Genomic DNA, 7115 nt, shown 5'->3' with positions numbered 1-7115 from the left:
GGAAGTCACAAGGGACTGGAGGAGGCAAGGAAGGGATTCTCCCGTGGAGCCTCGGATTTCAGCCCAGAGCACTGGCTTCTGGCTGCCAAAGCAGAGAGGGGCTATTCATGTCTGTGTTGTTTTAAGCCATCAACTTGGAGGTAATTTGTTGCAGCAGCCCCGGAAAATTAATACGGATGCCTTGGTGTTGTAGGGGCTGGAGAAACTCCTCATTATTCACTTTGCCACTCAGCAGTTCTACACAATTCACTTACAGCCTTGGGCAGGCAACCTCATAAAAGAGGCCTAGCATTAACTGCTTTCACTGGAGACCGTTGAGGGGACATAGTCTCCTGGACACCTTCACATCAGAGGAAATTCAAACTTGCGGAATCCCAACGAGGAAGGCCGCCCGCAGCTGCACAGTTAGGCTATGGGTGAGTCCTTTTCTGTGCAATTATTGCTGCCATTTGGTGCCATCTGGAACCAAACGGAACCGTTTTAGTAGTGCCTAAGTGTGCATGAATACCTGAAAAGGAGGACTCGGAGGCCACGTGTGCAGTGATTAAGAAGGTCCAGCATTCATGAGCAATGTGACTTTGGGCAAGTTGCTAACCTACTTCACAACAGTGTCATAGGGTAGCTTTGCAATTCATTTGCGAGTGCCCTTTGGCCCCCAGAAAATCCATTCAGCCTCTGAGATTTGTATCTCCCAAAGCTACTGATTTGCAAGCCATGCAGCTATGGCCAAGAAACAAGTTTCTGCCCTCAGTAAATCCACAGGCCGCGTTCTCTAACAAACATAGATTCCCAAGCAGATCCAAGCAGAAAATTGGGGACTGCTGCATTTGTTTGGGTTTCAACTAGCTCCTATTGGGCTCACTCTGATTCTCTTTAGCAAACGGTGCATTGGTAAGCATTCATTTCCTTGGACTCTGCGAGACTGCTGGCATAAAGCTTACCGGTGGTTCTGAATTCTCAGGGAAAGGGCGCTGTGTAAATCCCAGGAACTATTATGTGAGAGAAACAGAGCCTTTATCTCTTGGTCTTAATAAAGAACTCAGCGTAAGGCCTATCAGACTTCTAGCTCAGATACCAAATTGACGCCTCTGGGAGTTGGGAAAGTCGCCATCTCCTTCCTGCTTTATAGAGCAGTGGTAATAAGGGATCGTGCACAGAGGATTAGCTGAAGTTCACAGACTGCCTGGAAGAGAAAAAAATCCTTGATTTAAGTGCTGAAAATGCATATTAGTGGGAGGGGAAAGGCCAGAGACTGACAAAAGGAATAGAAAATTGCAGAAAGTGTTCATAAGAAATAGAAATTGAAGCAAGTCCAAAGAAAAGAGGGTTCAGAGATGATGCCACCATATGAAAGGTAGGCCAAAAAGCCCTCTGGCCGCGCTATCGAGGGTGACATGTCCCACAAGTGCTAGAGGGGAAGAGCTTCTTTGGGCAACAGAAGAATCATGAAGGGCAGTGGAGAGAAAGGAAAAACAGCACGGGGAGACCAGGGAATGAACAAAGGAAAAGAGAGACCAAAGAACCCAAGGTTAAGAGGAGGCTAAGGGATGTGATGGGATCCCGAGATGGTGTGGTTCACCCCGAGGCTGCAAACCAAAAGGCTGGGGGTCCAAGTTCACCCAGAGGTACCTCAAAAGCAAGGCCTCGTTGTTTCTCTGCTTCTGAAAACTCAGCCGTTGGAAATCCTATTGAGTACAGTGGTATTCTCACCCCACGGGGAGTCCATCAAAGTGGAAGTTGGCTCCACTGAGGTTGCTTAGGAATGTGGTTAAGAATTTAGAAAATAAAATTCACGGCATCAATAAGAGAAGCGAAGAATAGTGCCCTAACATATGTAAGAGATATGATAACCTTGACTGGAAGAAGGAGGACAGCGACAGCTTGTGAACTTCCTGGAACACAAAATCAGCTTCTTCGAACCAGTCTTTTCAGATACGACCCAAAGAACTCTGATACATAGAATGCCGATGATTTTTACAGCATCAACTGCCACCAAATGACAAAAGAAGGCAATTTGCAGACAAAAGAAGGCAATTTGGCAGAATTGACTTAAAAGTGGAATCCAAATAAGTTGGATTGTAGACTCCTATAATTGAGCAGATGGTTCTATAAGGTTTTTGCCTTCCTCTTGCAGTTGCCTAAACCTCATCGTGAGAACCAGTCCTGTGCAGACGGTACAACCTTGCTTGCTGAAAGTCAAGAGGCCTCGAAGCACTTGCTGCTGAAGATGGAGGGCTGTCGCCTTCAGTGTGGATTGCAATTCACTGCAAAGAAAACCCAAATCCTCACAGCTGCAACAGCAGGCGACATCATGATAGAGAAAAGAGTGTCAAGGATTTCATCTTGCATGAATCCACAGTCAATACTCATAGAAGTAGTAGCCAAGAGATCAAATAACGCACTGCCTTGAGTCAATCTGCAGCCTCGGATTTCTTCCCAGGGTTGAACAACAAGGATGTCACTTTGAGGACTAACGTGATCCTGATCAGGACATAGTATGTTCAATAGCTTCAAATGCATGTAAAAATTAAAGACTGAACATGGAAGAACAGAAGAATCAATACATTTGAATCAGAGTACTGGCAAAGACTACTGAAAGGACCATGGACTGACAGAAGAACAAACACAAGGGTAGCTAGAATGTACTATGGCAAGACTTCACTTCATGTCCTTTGGACTTGCTATCAGGAGAGGCTGGTCTTGGAAAAAGACACCATACCTGGTAAAGTAGAAGTGCAGGAAAATAGAGGAAGGCTGTCAAGGAGATGGACTGGCCCTGTGGTTGCAACTGTGTGCTGAAACATAAATATTGTGAAGGCTTTGCTACTTCTCAGCTAGATGGCCACTTGTTTACCTTCAAGCTTTAAGACCCCAGACGCTATATCTTTTGATAGCCAGGCACCATCAGCATTCTTCACCACATTTGCTTATGCACCCATTTTTCTTCAGTGATCGTCTCGGGAAGGTGAGCATACAATGATATGATTTTTTTGTTCTTTTATGACTGATAACTGATCCCTTTGGCACCCCGTGATCACACAGGCTGGTGTGCTTTGTTGCGTCTCAGCTAAATGGCTGCTTATTTACCTTCAAGTCTTTAAAACCTTAGACACTATATCTTTTGATAGCTGGGCTCCATCAGCTTTCTTCGTACAGCAGCCTGTATGATCACGAGGTGTCGAAGGTATGAGGTATCAGGCATCAAAGAACAAAAAAAATCATATCATTGTGGATGAGGGGTAGTACGGAGTGGGGCCCCAAGGCCCATCTGTAGGCAACTGGACATCCCCTTATGGAAGGGTCACAGAGAGGTGACAAGCCAGTCATGGTGCAGGTAGCATCGATGAAACATACAACTTTCCTCTAGTTCCTAAATGCTTCCTCCCGTCCCACTATGTGATCCCAATTCTACCTTACAAATCTGGCTAGACCAAAGAGTGTACACTGGTACAGATAGGAAGTGGAAACAGGGAATCCAGGGCGGATGATCCCTCCAGGACCAGTGGTGAGAGTGGTGATACCAGGAGGGTGGAGGGAGGGTGGGGTGAAAAGGGGGAACCGATTACAGGGATCTACATATAACCTACTCCCTGGGGGACAGACAACAGAAAAGTGGGTGAAGGGAGACATCGGACAGTGTAAGATATGACAAAATAATGACATAAATTATCAATGGTTCATGAGGGATGGGGGAGCGGCGAGGGAGGAGGAGCTGATGTCAGGGACTAAAGTGGAGAGCAAATGTTTTGAGAATCATGAGGGCAACGAATGTACAAATGTGCCTTTGTGCAATTGATGTGTGTGTGGATTGTAAAAAGAGTTGTATGAGCCCCCAATACAATTATCCAAAAAAATTGTGAGGATGGTGCAGGATGGGGAAATGTTTTGTTCTGTTATCTATAGGATTGCTCTGAGTGGTAACTAACTCTATGATACCCAACAACAAAAACAAACCTCATATTAACGTAGATGACAATAGAGCCTATAAAGCGACACGTTTCAATATTTACCTAACTTGTTCAGGGCAAAGGGCTTTTACCTCATTTGATTTTGTACATAGACAATTCCGAAAAGCATTCATTGTTTTTTAAGAAGCTGGCCAACCTCCCCAAGATGATAGCCCAACTGCTTTGTAATGTAAGATATAATAGAGAAGAAGGTGATCAAACTGAAGTACAGATAAAGAAAACAAGACAGATAAACCCCTAGGGACCAATAATGAGAGTAGCAATACCAGCAGGGTAAGGGTAATGTGAAGGGAGAAAGGGTTAATGGGTCACAATGATCTGTATAGAACCCTCTCCCATGGGGGACGAACAACAGAAAAGTGGGGAAAGGGAGACAGCAGTCAGTGTAAGACATGAAAAAAATAATGATTTATAAATTATCAAGGGTTCATGAGGGAGGAGTGGGAGGGGGTGAAAAGTGAGCTGATGCCAAGGGCTCAAGTAGAAAACGGGTGCTGATGGCAATATGTGTGCTGGTCACATGGATGTACCTATGGATTGTGAAAAGAGCTGTAAGAGCCCAAAATAGAATGATTGAAAAGAAAGAACGAAAACAAGATGGATAAGAATGTGTGATGATCATTAAGTATGATGATCTCTGAGAGTCAAGTGTTATGGAAAGAAGGAAAAATGATAAGAATGTAATAAGATGAGAGGGCAAGGAGTCAGGAAACTCATCTGTGGGGAGAGGACTGGCCGGGGTCTGAGTGGTAAGATGGAGAAAGAAGGGAAAGGAAGTGTATCAAGGCAGCAAAATAAAACTTGTGAAGTCCACAAGAACACACACATCTAAAGTTGTATCTGGAGCATATTTGGGAGGAAAGAGGAGAGAAAGGATGATGAGATGTGTGAGACCAGATTACGTAGGATTCCTGTAAATCCTAGTAAGTAATACAGACTTGACTTAATTGCTATGGGGACCACCATGGGATTTTATGCAGGAGAGTGGTATGATTTGACTGACATTTGTAAAAGGTCATTCTGGCTGCTGTGTGGAGGCGCTGAACTCTAGAGGAGCCCAGATGAGAGGGAGATCAAGAAGCCATTGCAACAAGAGGAGAGCTGGAAAGCTTAGGGATGTAAAAGAGTGGGTATGTTTTAACCATCTTTCTGATCAGATGGATAATAGAGGGACCATAGAAAGTCTGATCAGAGTGAGAGAAAAATGCAGAACAAAACTCAAATTCATAAAAACTATCAGATTTAATGATAGAGACTCATGGAACCCCCAAAACTGTGATCCTTAATATCCTTCAGAACTGGAACCAAATCCACTTCGAGGGTTCTTTCAGCCAAATTGAGCATAGACCTATAAAGTGAAAAATAGCATCCATGCAGAATATATACCTCAAAATAACCCGCCGAGATAGCAGTATTAAAAAAAAATGAAACAGAGAACTCAGGGAAGTGGGAAGAGTGTTGTTATATCTAGGGGATTACAACCAATGTCATATTACAAAATGTATACACAAAAGATTAGCAATTGAATTAAATATAGACACAAAATATTAGCTGATTTGGTCTGTAAACCTTCACCGAAATCACAAGAAGATGATTTTTTTAAAGAGGGGAATTTTTAAAAGGCAGTGGGTTTGACTGGTGGTGGTGGTGGGGGGTCATCCTCAGAACATCAGTGGAGACAGCCGCCACAGCATTATCGGTGGCAATGTAACAAAGATGAGGCAAATGGACTTGGGATTCCAGATTTAATAGTGGGCAGATGGAATTCAATTCTGTTTTTCCTATTGGATGGAAATGGAAAATGAAGTGAGGTGTTCACCTAATAGAGGGTAGAAAGTGTGCGCAAAGTGAAAGTGTGGAATGAAAACCTTGCTGGTAGGGAAGCCAAGTTACTGGGGAAGACCTGCTGAAGGCTCATTGGAGGAGTGTGATGATGTCAGTGGAAACCAAACAGCTTGGCCATGATTGTTCCTCCAGCCATGATCAGATGGCCAGAGATAAAGAGAATCTAGGTATATTCTTCTTCATATATTCCAAAATACCCGTATTTGCTCATCGTGCAGATTAGCTGTGGTGAGAGGAAAGAACCCTGACCCACACCTTTCCTGATTTTAAACCATGCAGTAGTCCCTTGTCCTTTAGTCACAGCTGCCTCTTGATTCATGTACAAGTTCTGAATGAGTGCAATGAAGTGTTCTGAGTTCCCATTCTCCTCAGAGCTACCCATAGTTTTTCATGTTCCACACAGTAGAATGCCAGGGCACAGTCAGCGAAACAAGGAAAGATCTTGCTGGTATTCTCTGCTTTCAGCCAAGATCCTGCTGACATCAGCAATCTATCCCTTGTTCCAAGTGCTCCTTTGAATCTGGCATGAATTTCTGGCAGCTCCCTGCTGCAAGCATTGTTGGATGATCTTCAGCACATTTTTACTTGCATGTGATATCACTGATATCGTTCTCTAATTTGAGCATTCTGTGGGTCACCTTTCGATGGAGTGGTTACAAATACAGATCTCTTCCAGTCAGTTGGTTAAGTAGCTGTCTTCCAAATTTCTGATCTTTACACAAGTGTGTGTCTCTAGTGTTTCATCAGCTTGTTGAAGTATTTCGATTGGTGTTCCATCAATTCCTGGAGCCTTGTTTTTAGTGGAGGTCTTCCGTGCAGGTTAGACTTCTTCCTTCAGTACCACTGACTCTTGATCACATGCAGCTTCCTGAAATTACTGTATGTTTGGTACAGTAACTGTGCATTCTTTCCATCTTTTTCTCCCAAAATAGTTTTATTGTGATATATAATTCACATATCATATATGTGCTTTCATAGTTCAGTCATATTTTAAAAGAGTTGTATATGTAATATCACAGTGAGTTCTAGTGCATTCTCTCCAATCTTATATTCATTATTTGTCCCCCAATTTCCCTAAACACCCCCATGCCCAATAAGTTTGGCAATAAGACATCAATTGTCTTTATATATCTGTTATTCCTATGCTTTGTAAATTGGGAAACATACCAGAACAAAGTTATTTCTGTGCTTTGTAAATTAGGAAATATACCAGAACAAAACAATAAACAAGAAGACATAAATATCTTAAGAAAACTCCTGTTGAGAATCAAGCAAGAAATGTATAAACCTAGAAGAAATCCA

This window comes from Echinops telfairi, unplaced genomic scaffold (genome assembly GCF_000313985.2).
Source record: "Echinops telfairi isolate 266 unplaced genomic scaffold, ASM31398v2 ScPeMD7_11;HRSCAF=52, whole genome shotgun sequence".
NCBI classification, from domain to species: domain Eukaryota; kingdom Metazoa; phylum Chordata; class Mammalia; order Afrosoricida; family Tenrecidae; genus Echinops; species Echinops telfairi.
The sequence above is the reverse complement of the archived record's forward strand: the minus strand, read 5'-3'. Positions refer to the sequence as shown.